Consider the following 14,744-nt stretch of genomic DNA (forward strand, 5'->3'; position numbering starts at 1 on the left):
CTGCCCGCCTTCTCCCAGCTCTGGTTGCCTTTGACCCCCCGGGTCCAGGCTGCTGCTCTGCTCCACCGCGCCCCTGCCCCCGGGATCGCTCCCAGCCTCCCCACCCCGGTGTGGGAGCCCCCAGCGAACCAGCTGGGCCGAGGGGACAGCTGCATGGCTGGAAGCGGCTCCGGGCTGGAAGAGGGTCCAGTCTGTGCTGAGACTCTAGGCCCAGCACTTTCCAGGCGGCCTCCACGCGCAGCCAGGACGGGCAGATGCCCTGCCTTCCTGCCTGCAGGAAGGAGGACCCGGCAAAGCCCGGCACCTGGCCTGCCTTCCCTGGAGTAGAGTTACGGCCGCTGATCCAGGCAACAGGTGCGCGTGGGCGTTCCAGCTGCCGCAGGGCACATCTGCACACAGGGGGAAGGCTGCAGCAGCCGCGGGGACACCCCCGGAGGCAGGGGAGCCCAAAGGGCCGGGGGGGGCGAGACATGTGGGGGAACTGGTATCAGCACTCATAGAGCACCCCCCCTCCCAGGATCCCAGTGTGGGACCCCTGGCCGAGCCGCCCAAAGCAGCCTCACTGGCCCTGCAGCTCGGGGGCTGGAGGCCTGCGTCCTCTTGTCTCACTGCCCAGCCCTCTGGCTGTAGCCAGCTCTTCTCCCCTCCCGGCGGGCTCCGCTCAGCCTTGGCAGGCTGCACCCAGGAGGCTCTCGGCAGCTCGCCTAGAATATGGGGAGGGAGGTACTGGAAAGAAGGCTCTTCATACGTGCAAATACTTCTGGCCACGTTAGTGCCTCAAACTACAGTCAATTAAAGGGGAGGGGGGACATTTGGGGCTCCCAGTCTGAGCCAGGCACTGGGTCCAATGATTCACCGACATCATCTCATCAAATCCTCCCAACATCCCCGCCAGGTGTGCAGTGCCAGCACCCTCTGTCTCCCAGGGGACAGACCCAGGTTACGGGCACACAGTGAGGATGCAGTGAATCTGGGGCTTGACTACAGCCCTGACCCCACAGCTGCGCTCTGTCCACTGGGCACCCTGCCTGAAACCTCCCATTTCCTGGTACATCCCACACCGGGGCCCCATCCCTTCCTCCCGTGGAGGGGATTCCTTGCACCCCTGCCTCCGCCACCTCTGCTCACCACAGCCAAAGTCACCTCTACAACCTCGTCACCCGGTTCACTTGGCAACTCATGCCCCTAACACCTCCTCTCACCCGCCCACCACGAAAGTGGACCCCGTGGCCTCCAAATCCTTGGGGGCCACGCCCAGCACCCACGGACCGTCTGGGCGATGGTTTCCACACCCAGCCTTCCCCTCCCCGTGTCCAGCCTGCTCCCCGCAGCCCTAACTCGCCCAAAGCCCTTTCTTTCCTCTACCTTCCACGCTTCAGTGTCCCCATGTCCCTCCTTTTCCCTCTCAAGAAATTTTTCTTTTTTTGGCCACACTGTGCGGCTTGCGGGATCTTAGAACCCTGATCAGGGATTGAACCCTGGCCCTCGGCAGTGAAAAGCGCCAAGTCCGAACCACTGGACCGCCAGGGAAGTCCCACAAGACACTTCTTAAGGTGTTAAGAATATTTACTGATATAAGAAAATGTTCACAGAATATACTAGGAGTATCTTACCATTTTACCTGTCATTATGTAATTCCTGAATACATTCTCCTTGTGAAAAAACCCCCAGCAACTCAAACATACGGAAAGAATTAGCAATGCCCTGGGTGACTCTTCCCCAGAAGTAACCACTGCTATCAGTTTGGAGACTTTCCAGAGTTCTCTAAAAACGTATTTTCATACAGGTATAATGCACATAGAAATATATAGTTTTGTGGGGCATCTTTTGACATAACTTGGATCAGAGTGTGCTGATTGTTTTGCAACTTTGATTTCTCTTAACGCTCAATATGAAGACTCCATGATCGTGTCGTGTACATAAATAGCTCATATGTAAGTAAGTTCTGGGTGGAGAAATGCTATTCCTTACTGGGACCTTAAGAGTCAAGCTCGGGCTCTGCTCTCTGTCCCGTGGGCAAAACTGGCTACACAATTTATGGGGGCCTGTGCGAAATAAACATGTGGGATCCCTTGTTTAAAAACTTGGTTAATAATTTGAAGGGGGCAACAGCAAAGCATTAAACCAAACACGGGGTCCTGTGTGACTGCACACGTGCCCGTGAAGCTGGCCGGCCTGTGGGTGGTTTGAATCAATGCGTCCTCTGTCCCGACAGTGGACATTCCTGCCTCGGCCTCCACCTTGGGCCGTGTCCCTGGATTCTGCACCCAGCCTTCCCCGCTGCCGGTCAGCATTGCCCTGGGGGCCCCCCAAAAGAGCGGGGGGGTGCTGGCAATGACACCTCCCCTGTGCCTCAGGGGAAAGTCTCGTGGGAGATAAGAGAGCACCGAGCTACCAACCAAGAGGCCTGGCCTCCAGTCCAGCCCTGCCGCCCCATGTGCTGCACGCCCGGAGCGGCGTGTCCTTAGCGGGGAGTTGCTGACCTTCTCGGCACCTTGGTTTCGTATATGTTGAAAGAGAGGGTGGGATTCGACAGCCTTCCAGACCACGCCCAGCTCTGAAAGTCTGTGTGTAAGTGACCCTAAGAGACCAGAATGGTAGTAACTCACGCGTTTACCATACGCCACTTACATGCTCATCTAATGCTTGGGACAGGCCTACAAGGCAGGCGGTGTCATTCCCACTTTACAGACAAGGGAGTCGAGACTCATTAAAGCAACTGAGCAAGGACTGGGGTGAAGCACGTGTTCTAGAACCTGGTTGTGGTCATGGCAGCACCACTCTAACTTTAGTACAAATCATAGACTCGCATACTTACAAGGGGTGAATTTTATAGAATGTCAACTATACTCCAAAAAAGCCATTAAGAAGGGAGAAAGAAAGAAACGTGCAGCAGCTGCTGAGTGACAGAGCCCCCCCCAACCCCGGGCTCCACATGGTCGCCAAGCCCCCCTTTCCTCTGCGGATCTGCATGGCACCAGGGCACGTGGCCTCGGGTGCCAGGCTGCCGGGATGCAAGTCCCGGCTCCAGCACTGACCGGCTGGGGACCCAGGCAAGATCTCAACCTCAATTTCTTCACCTACAAAATAGAGACAAAAACGAGACGGCTGTTAAAGGCTTAGACTAGCAGTCAGTACCCAGCAAGAGCTCTGTAAGTCGGACTGTTATAATCTTCTCGGGGCAGCTCCAGCCAGAGCCAGCCTCCCGAAACGGAAGCATGTCTCCCTGCCCACCCCATCCCTACCCTGCTGGCCCCTTCCAGAAGCACCCCTCTGGAAAAGCCATCTTTGCAAAAACACCGTGACTGGCTATCAGCATGGCTCACTTCCTGGGGATAGAAAGGGAGAAACGACACCTTCCCCATAAGGCAAGCCTCACTCTCCTGAAACATGCAGCCCAGTGCCAGCTCTTCCTCACAGACCGTTCCTCCCGGGTCCTCGTCCAGACCATCAACACAGGGGCCCGGCACCCTGAGGCCAGGGTAGCCACATGGGGACAACTGCCACACCCACGCCCACCCCATCCCACTCCCGTGAAGCTCCTTGCTGGTTAACGGATCAAGCCAGAGATGATGAGGGTTGTTAGTAGACAGTCAGATTTCTATCACTCAAAAGCAAGTTTTCTCAAACTACCAATGGCATTTTTCACAGAACTAGAACAAAAAATTTCACAATTTGTATGGAAACACAAAAGACCCCGAATAGCCAAAGCAATCTCGAGAAAGAAAAACGGAGCTGGAGGAATCTGGCTCCCAGACTTCAGACTATACTACAAAGCTACAGTAATCAAGACAGTACGGTACTGGCACAAAAACAGAAATATAGATCAAAGGAACAGGATAGAAAGCCCAGAGATAAACCCACACACATATGGTCACCTTATTTCTGATAAAGGAGGCAAGAATATACAATGGAGAAAAGACAGCCTCTTCAATATGTGGTGCTGGGAAAACTGGACAGCTACACATAAAAGAAAGAAATTAGAACACTCCCTAACACCACACACAAAGATAAACTCAAAATGGATTAAAGACCTAAATGTAAGGCCAGACACTATAAAACCCTTAGAGGAAAACATAGGCAGAACACTCTATGACATAAATCACAGCAAGATCCTTTTTGACCCACCTCCTAGAGAAATGGAAATAAAAACAAAAATAAACAAATGGTACCTAAAGAAACTTAAAAGCTTTTGCACAGCAAAGGAAACCATAAACAAGACGAAAAGACAACCCTCAGAATGGGAGAAAATATTTGCAAACGAAGCAACTGACAAAGGATTAATCTCCAAAATTTACAAGCAGCTCATGCAGCTCAATACCAAAAAAACAAACAACACAATCCAAAAATGGGCAGAAGACCTAAATAGACATTTCTCCAAAGAAGATATACAGATTGCCAACAAACATGTGAAAGGATGCTCAACATCACTAATCGTTAGAGAAATACAAATCAAAACTACAATGAGGGGCTTCCCTGGTGGCGCAGTGGTTGAGAATCTGCCTGCCAATGCAGGGGACACGGGTTCGAGCCCTGGTCTGGGAAGATCCCACATGCCGTGGAGCAACTAGGCCCGTGCGCCACAACTACTGAGCCTGTGCGTCTGGAGCCTGTGCTCCGCAACGAGAGGCCACGATAGTGAGAGGCCCGCGCACCGCGATGAAGAGTGGCCCCCGCTCGCCACAACTAGAGAAAGCCCTTGCACAGAAACGAAGACCCAACACAGCCAAAAATAAATAAATAAATTTGAAAAAAAAAAAACTACAATGAGGTATCACCTCACACCGGTCAGAATGGCCATCATCAAAAAATCTACAAACAACAAATGCTGGAGAGGGTGTGGAGAAAAGGGAACCCTCTTGCACTGTTGGTGGGAATGTAAATTGATACAGCCACTATGGAGAACAGTATGGAGGTTCCTTAAAAAACTAAAAGTAGAGCTACCTGACGGCCCAGCAATCCCACTACTGGGCATATACCCTGAGAAAACCATAATTCAAAAAGAGTCATGTACCACGATGTTCATTGCAGCTCTATTTACAATAGCCAGGACATGGAAGCAACCTAAGTGTCCATTGACAGATGAATGGATAAAGAAGATGTGGCACATATGTACAATGGAATATTGCTCAGCCATAAAAAGAAATGAAATTGAGTTATTTGTAGTGAGGCGGATGGACCTAGAGTCTGTCATACAGAGTGGAGTAAGTCAGAAAGAGAAAAACATTTCTCTAACATAGCATAATGGTGGCCATTATGCTAACACATAATATGGAATCTAAAAAAAATGGTTCTGAAGAACCTAGGGGCAGGACAGGAATAAAGACACAGATGTAGAGAATGGACTTGAGGACACGGGGAGGAGGAAGGGTAAGCTGGGACGAAGTGAGAGAGTGGCATGGACATATATACACTACCAAATGTAAAACAGATAGATAGCTAGTGGGAAGCAGCCGCATAGCACAGGGAGATCAGCTCGGTGCTTTGTGACCACCTAGTGGGGTGGGACAGGTAGGGTGGGAGGGAGACAAAAGAGGGAGAAGTTATGGGGATATATGTTTACGTATACCTGATTCACTTTGTTATACAGCAGAAACTAACACACCACTGTGAAGCAATTATACTCCAATAAAGATGTTTAAAAAAAAAAAAAAAAAGCGAGTTTTCGAACATGGAGCGTATACCCAAGGGGATGTGATGCGGGGGGGACGGGGCGGGGGTATGAGATGTGTTTTCTGTTTGATAATCGCGCTTCTGCTGGCATATGCTCCGCACTACGTACCACACCTTCCCTTCGGCTCTCTCACTGAACGCTCACCCAGGCCTCGGTAGGCGGTGGGGTCCCCTGGGTGTCACCCCGCTTACGGACGAGCATGTGCTTCGGCGAGGGCCCCCCCAGAGTGTGGACTCAGGTCCTCTGACACCCGGTGTTTTTCCACCGTTCTTCCGAGGAGGAAGCCAGAGGCTCCCTCTAACGACGTTTATTAAAGGCTCAAGAAACAAAGTGATGCACTGTGCTCCCACCCCTGCCTTACAGACGGCTCTGCACGCCTAACAGGAGCCGGAAGGTGCAGACAGACCCTCGCGGGCCACGTGGGATGTGGGAGATCTGACAGCGCAAACTCCCGGATCCCAAACGTAAAACAGATTAGCATCGGTCCTCAGAGCTCAAGCTGGCAGGAAATGGGCAGCGGCCCCAGGAAATCAGGCCAGGCCTGGAAATGCTACTTGCTGAGCTTGCTGGGGCTCCCAGAGCATCTCAGCTCAAGCCAGGTCTGAGACCACGGGGTGACAACAGGCTCCTGGGCTGATTTTTTAAAACCTATTTGTCACGTTGACATTAATCCTCTCGTTAAAAATCTCCTGCCCTGATTCAGGATGGGCTCTAAGCCGCGGATGGAGGAGGGGACCAGGGGCAGCTGTCGGGTTTAAGGAGTCACAGGGAGGTCAGCAGGGCCTGGAGGCCGCCTTGCGGTGGGGTGGGGGGATGATCCTGAGCCTGAATCTCACCGTTTCCCTCGTGGCCAGCCCCTTCCACTCTCCTCTCCCGGTGGCCAGGCCCTTGCCTTTACTTCTTATTGATTTTCATATTTAAGGAAAAGCCATTTGCTTGATTTAGAGCAAAAGAGTCATCACTGTGTTCGGAGGAAAACCGCTCACAGGCAGGCACTTGGTAGAGGCCTCTCCTGGGCTGGGCGGGACCCTGCTTCCCACCCAGGCAGCCCTGCGTCCACGGTCACCGTGGCTTCTCTCTGCCACCCTGTCCCACCACCTTGTCTCTCAGCAACTGTCACTGCCTCTGCCCTTCAGCACAACTAGAGCTGGTCTGTTTATCCCCTGCCCACCCCCCTACCCAGCAATATGCCAGCGTGTTTATCCAGACACACTTCACTGCTGCAGGTCTGTGACTGGGGCATTTGGAGCAGGGTTGGGGGACTGGTATGATCAGCCATTCGTGAATGGGAGAGAAATACCGATCTCACGGTGGAAGGGATCTAACCCTCAGAAAACCATGGCTTGGGACTTCCCTGATAGCGCAGTGGTTAAGAATCTGCCTGCCAATGCAGGGGACACAGGTTCGAGCCCTGGTCCGGGAAGATCCCACATGCCGCGGACAGCTAAGCCCGTGCGCCACAACTACTGAGCCTGTGCTCTAGAGCCCGCGAGCCACAACTACTGAGCCCGCGCAACACAACTTCTGAAGCCCACGGGCCTAGAGCCCATGCTCCGCAACAAGAGGAGCCACCGCAATGAGAAGCCCGTGCACTGCAACGAAGCGTGGCCCCTGCTCGCTGCAACTAGAGAAAGCCCTCGTGCAGCAACGAAGACCCAACACGGCCAATAAATAAATAAATTAGAAAAAGAAAACCATGGCTTTAGCCTTCTTCCCCATTCAGCACCCAAGGAACAGCATCTTCCCGCCATTACCAGTATGGGTGGGGCCCCGCGTGCAGCCTCACCGTGGACCAGAGGGCAGTTCAGTCTCTGAAACTGCTTTGCAAGGCTGCTGTGTAATCCTTGGTCCCCAGACCGAGGAGGCGAGGAACTCAGCCGGCCCACCCCATGAGCCCTCGAGAAAGGACAGTGCTTCTTCCGAGAGGACCAGGCTCCCCTTTGCAGGCCGAGGAGTCTGTGAAAAGCAAGAGAGATTCCAGTTAGCACATGGCTGAGTGCCAAACTGGATGCAGGGTTACATGACTCAGAGATCAAAATAATAATTAATGTCTACTGAGTAGTGCCAGGCACTATTCTGAGTGTGCCACCTAGATTATCACACTTACTCTTACCAACAATCGTAGGAGATGGCAACTGTCATTACCCCAATTTACAGATGAAGAAACTGAAATGGTCAGAGGTTAAAGAATCCGTTCTGGTTCCCATGGCTGCTGAGGAGCAGATGCAGGATATGAACCCAGGCAATCTGCCTTCGAGCCCACACTTTCAGCCACTGTACCCACAGGGCAAGGACTCGCCCCACGCGTCCCTGTGAGACAGCCCCCTCCCCCGCAAAGAAAAGGCAACTCATTCCTTTCAAGGACAAAAGCCATATAAAAATCCTTTTCCCTGGTTAGTTGGGAACTTCCTCAATGTCACTGCTAGTCCACTGTCTAGTGTCCCTTTATCACCCCCTTAGGTCCACAGCCACTGTGACCTGACTGGCTGTTTGGACGGGGGTGGGCAGGGCTCTGCTGACCCTGCTTCCCTCGGGTTGACCCGTTGCTGGTGAAACTTTGGGAGACCTCCCAGGGAGCTGGCCCCGGAAATAATCAATCATGTTTGCTGGCTGGAGCTGGCGACGTCTCTGGTCCCAATCTGGTGGGTCCTTGGTCGCACTGCCACCTTTCTCCCGGAGCTCGAAGCCTGCTCCAGAAGCCCAGGCACCTGACCTCCGCTGCCCTGTCCCGGGAGGCAGGGTCGGTGGAGGCCGCACTGCACAGGCTGCACTAAGCTCTGGCCGAGGCCCCACTTCCAGCCTCTCTCTCTGGGTCTGGTCGTTTCTTCTCCCCCTCCTCCCCCTCCTCCCCCTCCTCCCCCTCCTCCCCCTCCCCCTCGCCTCCCCATCCCAGGCCCTAGAAGGAGAAAGGGCCGTGGCAGGGTCGCGAGGTGGGGCAAAGCCCCACCCATTTTACTGAGCACCTACTATATGCCCGGCCCTTCTGGGGTCTCCCCTCCCCTCTGCATCCGCGTCCCAGCCCAGAAAGCGGAACAGAACAGAGAGGAAGGAAGGGGGCGCGGGCGGAAGGGGGTGGGAAGGCCGGCCGACCCCTCTGTCCGCGCTCCTAAGAACTGCCGGCCGGCGGCAGCCCGAGGGCGCGTGGGGGTGGGGCGGTCGGGCCTGGAAGCGGAGGGTCCCGGCCGAGGAAAGGCTTGATTGTGCGGAGGCTTCCTGCCCCGCCAACCAGCTCCGCCTTTCTGCGGCCGCGGAGGCGGGACGGAAGGCGAAGGCAGGAAAAGGTTACGGGAATAGCTTTCCAATGACAAAGTCTGGAAGGGCCCGGCGCCTCCGCCCCTCTGCGGGTTCAACTGGCACAGCGCGGGGGGAGCGGGGCGCTCGGCGGCGCAGCCTCCGCCCCCGGCCCGGGGAGGCGGCCGGCGTGTGCCCGGGGCAGCGGGTCACCAGGCTCCGCCCCGCGCCCGGCAGGGGACGCACTTTGTTCGGGATGCCGCCTCCCTCCGCGTCCTGGGGCCCGGGCCGGCGGCGGCCCTAGTGCCACCCGCGAGCGGAGCGCGGACGCCGAGACTCCGGTGGGGGCCGACCAGCGCGGGAGCCAGAGAACTTTCTCCTCGCGCCGTGGGCCTGGCCGGCGCCGTCGGGATGCGTGGACCCGGGGCCCCGGGGCGCAGGCGCGCGGGTGAGTGGCCCGCGCAGGGACCTGGCGGGCGCGGGGACGGGGCGGGCGCGGGGTGGGTTCGAGTCTGATGCTCCCCGCTTTGCGGGACTGCGCTGGCGGGTCCTGCGGGGCAGGAGGGCCCGAGCCCCGGGGGGTGAGCTTGCGCCCGCGGGAGGCTGAGCGCAGGGCGCGGGAGAGGCGCTGGAATAACAACCCGGCTGTTGATGGCTTCCCGGGAAGGTGTGTGTCTACACGTCCCCGCGGGGCTGCGCGTCTGGTCCAGGAGTTGACTCACCATGGGCCACCCAAGTCCAACCTTTCTGAGCCTCGGTTTCCCTTGCCTTGCTGTTTAAAGTGTGTTGAGATCCTCTGATCAGAGACACCGAGGGCTACATTACACACACACACACACCCTGCCCACATCTTCTCCTCCCAACCCAGCGGAGCGAGCTGAACAGCTGGGCAGGTGACCTTGGCGCACTGTTCCAGAAAACGTTCTCTGGCCCCGGGATGCACCGAGAAGCGTCGCACGGGCCCCGGAGGCTGTCCTCCTGGTACGCCCGAGAAAGCTTCCCGGAGCAGCTGGGAGGGAGGGAAAAAGAGAGGGTGGCCGCTCTGGGAGCTCACCTAAGGGTCCCCGGTGCTTGGGCCCTGTGGTCCCTTCTATGCTCAGAGCCGACAGAAACTGGTCGGAAGATAAAGAACTGGCCAAGTCTGCAGGGGGCAGAGAGGGGAGGCAGGATCGGGGAGGCGTGAGTGGGGGCGGAGGGGATGGTGTGCAGCGGTGACGTCCACCCTGCAGAGAGGGTTCCTTGTCCCCGAGCCCAACATGGGAACATCAGCTGGTGAGTCAATGGGACTTTGTTAAGACAGCCCAGGGCGCAGCTGGCGCCGGCTTCTGGGACGCGCCGGATCCCCCTCGATAATGTGCTGTTTATCTGGCTTCCCGTTTCAGTGGTTGGCACACCATTGGCTCGTTCAAATTCAAGCTGAGAAGCCTGCGGCCTTGTTCGCGCTGCAGAAGTAGAGGGTCTGCCTGGGTTTGCATCTTGCCTGCGTCTGTCTTGTTCCCCTACGCGGTGTCCCCTGCCACTCTTTTATAATGGGGCTGCAGGACTTGACACAAAGAACCCTCCCCCAAGTAGGCGGAGCTGCCACTAGGTAGACCTGGGCTCCCTTCAGGCCAAAGACACAGATGACTCCAGCCTGCTTATGAATTTTTTGTATCCTGCTTTGAATTTGGGTTTGTGCGCCTTCGGGATTAAACTGGGAAAATGAGACAGGGAATCGCAGTGATTGTGAGTTTCCTCGCCCGAGATGGGCTTTACAGTGGTCGGTACTTTCACCGGTGTTTTCTAGGGGAAAGTTGCTGATCAGTTTGTAGTTCTGTATCAGCCTGTGCTGCTCACTTCCTGGATGACCCGAGAGCAGGTCGTTCCTTACTTGTGTACCACGGAGCGGGAAAGAATGGCCAAGGCTTTTCTGATCTGTGCTCCAGCCTCTAGGGTCTGTTTCCTGAGCTCCCCAGGTTTAGAGGGAACAGCCCCTACTCTGAACTCCCCCGGGGCAGGTTTCCATTCTGCTTTGTGTTTTTATCTCCCTGTGAAGGCCTTCCTGCCCGCTGTCCTGTCTGACCACGCCCAACACTCAGCAGGCATCTTTCAAATGTTTGCCAAATTAATACAATTGGGGGAAAAAAATTTAGGTACCACCCAGAGGTCTCCCATCCAACTCCGGTGCCCATTTATTCTTATTTATGTCTTTCTTTGGGAGTCGTTTGATTCGTCTCCACCACCACCACCACCCCTTTTCCCCTGAAAACCTGGTCCATAATGAGGTTGATTTGTTCACAGGTGGGCAAGCTTTAAGCATGCAGGCCTTTCCTGGGATCTCCTTGGGAAGTCCTGGCCTGAGCAAACTGAGAACAGGAATGCTGTTTTTCCTTCCCTTCCCAAACCTGGCCCCCTCCTGAGTCCTTGGGAGCCTCTGGTATTAGCCCAGCTTTGGCCCAGTAGGAAAGAATGGCCTAGAGAAGAAACAGCTCTTGTCCATCTTTTAAAACTTGTCTCTCTTTTCATCTTTCCATTTTCCATCAATGTCACTTCCCTTTTCTTTTAAAGTTCTTTTGAATTCTTAAAGGGTTTGGCCTTTACAAGCACTAGTCTAAAGAGGTCTTCCCCTCCCAGCCCCTGCCCTGCCCTCCCCTTTACAGCGGGGAATCAAGGCCTACAGGAGGGAGTGAAGGGGCTCAAAGCTGCACAGCTGGGGCTGCAGAAGCCAGCCTAGAACGCAGGGCTTCCGGCTCCCGGTCTAGGGCTCCTTCCCTTTCAGCCAATCACTTCCGTGCATCAGAATGTTTCTCTTCCTAGTATTGCCATCCGTAGATCTCAGAAGATGTTCCATAGCTGTTGGCAAGAGAGAGGAACAGAAACAAGGGGGAAGGAGAGCATCTCTGTCATGGAACCAACCACCAGCTCTTAGAGTCTAGGGACCACGGAGAACTGAGAAATGTGTCTATCCTTGGCAAACACTCCATCATTCTGGCCCCGAGTCACAAAACAATCATTAAAAACACTTCTAGTTCCTTCTTCAACTTGAAAAAAAAAAAAAAAAACCACCAACTTTTCAAGTGGAAAACACCCCCCCTACGTAAACAATTTCCTGGGCCTGATCTGTTCCCTCCCCCTCCTAGGAAGGCTGACTCAGGCCTGATTTCCTCCAAGGGGCCTGGGATTTTGCTTCCCAGCTTCCTGTGGCTCTTGAGATGTGAAGGGAGGCAAGATGGCTGAGCCCCAGGTCACTCTGGCCTGCCTGCGGCCGTGGTTCCGTTTCTCTTGCACAGACCATCATCCCCATCAGATCTGTTTGCTCTACTTGGTTCTAGTAAGAGACGCACTAACACACGTGAAAAATTAAAGTTGCTCACTGATGCATGCTCCTCCACCAAGGACCATTAATAACGAGATGTCCCCACTTCAAGGGGCCCTGAGACTCTTCTGATGCCCAGTCCTCCGATGCTCTGAAAGCTTTCCTAAGTGGGATTGTTTTCTCAGTTTCTTTTTTGGATTGTTCACTGCCGGTGTGTAGAAACACAACTGATTTTTGTGTGTTGATCTTGTCGCCTGAAACATTTGTTTATTAGCTCTTTTGGCTTTTGTATGGGTGGATTCTTTGGGATTTTCCATATGCAGGGTCATGTCAACTGTGAATAGAGATAATTCTACTTCTTCTTTTCCAGTGCAGATGGCTTCTACTGCTTTTTCTTCCCTAACTGCTCTGGCTGGAACCTCCCATCCAGCGTTGAGTGGCTGGTGAGAGCAGGCAGCCCCGTCTTGTTCCTGATCTTAGAGGGAAAGCTTTCAGTTTTCAGCGCTGAGTAGAATGTTTGCTGTGGGTTTTTCATAAATGTTCTTTATCATGTTGAAGAAATCCCTTCTAATCCAACTTTTCTAAGTGTATTTTATCATGCAAGTGTGTTGGATTTTGTCAAATGCTTTTTTTCTGTGTCACTTGAGTTCATCATGTGTTTTGGTAATTACATTGATTTTCTTATGTTGAAGTACCCTTGAATTCCTGAGAAAAATCCCTCTGAAAGCTTTTTATAAAAAAATACGCAAAGTTTCATTTTTTTTATTTAAAAATCTGAAGAAAATTTGACAAAGTGCTAACATTCTGTAGTTGGGTGGGTGGGTGTGTGTTTATTATAGTTTTCTTTATAGTTATTGTACTTTAAACATTTATAAATTTTTATTGTGGTTAAATATATATAGCATAAAATTGACCATTTTAATCACTTTCAAGTGTACGGTTCAGTGGCATTAAGTACATTGTTGTATAACTATTGTCACCATCCGTCTCTAGAACTCTTTCACCTTCCCAGACTAGAGCTCTGTCCCCAGTAAACAGTAACTCTTCGTCTTCCACCCCACCCCCCAACCCCTGGCAACCACCATCCTACTTTCTATGTCTGTGAATTTGTGAAAACTTCGTAATAACTAGAAAAGTCAGAACTTTGAGGCATTGAACGATTAAAGGACCTCACCCCATGTCCAAAGGGAACATCTTAGAGGGGTTTTTTATTTATTTATTTATTTATTTATTTATGTATTTATTTATTTAAAAAAATTTTTTTTAAATGACCACTACAGAGATAAATGTTTGTTTATTTATTTATTTTTATTTTTGGTTGTGTTGGGTCTTCGTTTCTGTGGGAGGGCTTTCTCTAGTTGCGGCAAGCAGGGGCCACTCTTCATCGCGGTGCACGGGCCTCTCACTATCGCAGCCACTCTTGTTGCGGAGCACAGGCTCCAGACGCGCGGGCTCAGTAGTTGTGGCTCGCGGGCCTAGTTGCTCCGCGGCATGTGGGATCTTCCCAGACCAGGGCTCGAACCCGTGTCCCCTGCATTGGCAGGCAGATTCTCAACCACTGCGCCACCAGGGAAGCCCCTTAGAGGGATTTTGATTTAGATCTTTTTGACTTACAAACACTCGCTCAACCACTGTCCCTGTGTCAGAGACTTTTGACAATCCCGGGTGTAGACATGAGCTGACCCAAGTGTAGACATGAGCTGACCCAAATGTAGCCATGAGCTGATCCAGGTGTAGTCATGAACTGACCCAGGTGTAGACATGAGCTGACCCAGATATAGACATGAAGTGACCCAGGTGTAGACATGAGCTCACTAGGTGTAGACATGAGCTTACCCAGCTGTCAACGTGAGCTGACCCAGGTATAGACATGAAGTGACCTAGGTGTAGACATGAGCTCACTAGGTGTAAACATGAGCTTACCCAGGTGTAGACATGAGCTGACCCAGGTATAGACATGAAGTGACCCAGATGTAGACATGAGCTGACCCAGGTGTAGACGTGAACTGACTCCGGGTCTTCATGGGGCTCGGAAGGCACCAAGGCCACCCCAGCGTGAGCTGCATTTTCCAGCTCAGTGGCTCCATCTTGACGGCCCGTTGGACTCACCGGGGAGCTTTGACCAGGACGGATGGGTCCCTGGGCCTAGCCCCAGAGTGTCGGCTTCCCTCGGTTTGGACACAGCTGCCTCCGTGACTCTGATGCACGGTGAGGGTTACGACCGCTCGGCGGCTGAGCTGATTTCCTCCCTGGAACCCTTGGCTGGTCACCACTTTCAGTGACGCAACTCCCTCCCCATCTGGACAGTAAAACTGACCCACTTTACATCCCTCGCCGACTTTAAAATCCATTTGTAAATAGAATAAATGCCAACTTCTGTAGAACTAAACTTTCAAAGTTGGGAAGAACCATGTCACGAAGCCCCATGTTTGCTTTCCAGGTACCACAGGCGCCTCTAAACCATCCCCTCCGGGGTCCTCCGGCTGGGCACCCCCCACGACTGTGTGGTGAAACCATCTGGTTCTGTGTTTGAATGCTCTGTCC

The 14,744-nt window shown here is 53.4% G+C and overlaps 1 protein-coding gene and 1 long non-coding RNA gene across 7 annotated transcripts in view; one reads left to right on the plus strand and one right to left on the minus strand.

Annotated features, from left to right (window-relative positions):
* Nucleotides 1-2,822: 2,822 nt before the first annotated feature.
* LOC137761673 (uncharacterized) lies at nucleotides 2,823-8,900 on the minus strand. Its single transcript, XR_011073442.1, has 3 exons — nucleotides 8,642-8,900; nucleotides 7,461-7,630; nucleotides 2,823-3,080 (listed from the first exon to the last, which is right to left on the minus strand). It is a non-coding gene; the product is annotated as an uncharacterized lncRNA (long non-coding RNA).
* A 161-nt stretch (nucleotides 8,901-9,061) lies between these two features.
* Nucleotides 9,062-14,744, plus strand: part of NAV1 (neuron navigator 1) — a 212,991-nt gene continuing 207,308 nt past the window's right edge. For 4 of the 6 annotated variants that reach the window (XM_068541883.1, XM_068541882.1, XM_068541885.1 and 1 more), the window contains exon 1: nucleotides 9,062-9,353. The gene's annotated coding sequence lies outside the window, so the exon portion shown is untranslated. The remainder of the gene's footprint in view (nucleotides 9,354-14,744) is intronic. The other 2 variants (XM_068541884.1, XM_068541888.1) reach the window with 2 other exon arrangements.

This window comes from Eschrichtius robustus, chromosome 3 (assembly GCF_028021215.1).
Source record: "Eschrichtius robustus isolate mEscRob2 chromosome 3, mEscRob2.pri, whole genome shotgun sequence".
Classification (NCBI taxonomy): Eukaryota; Metazoa; Chordata; class Mammalia; order Artiodactyla; family Eschrichtiidae; genus Eschrichtius; species Eschrichtius robustus.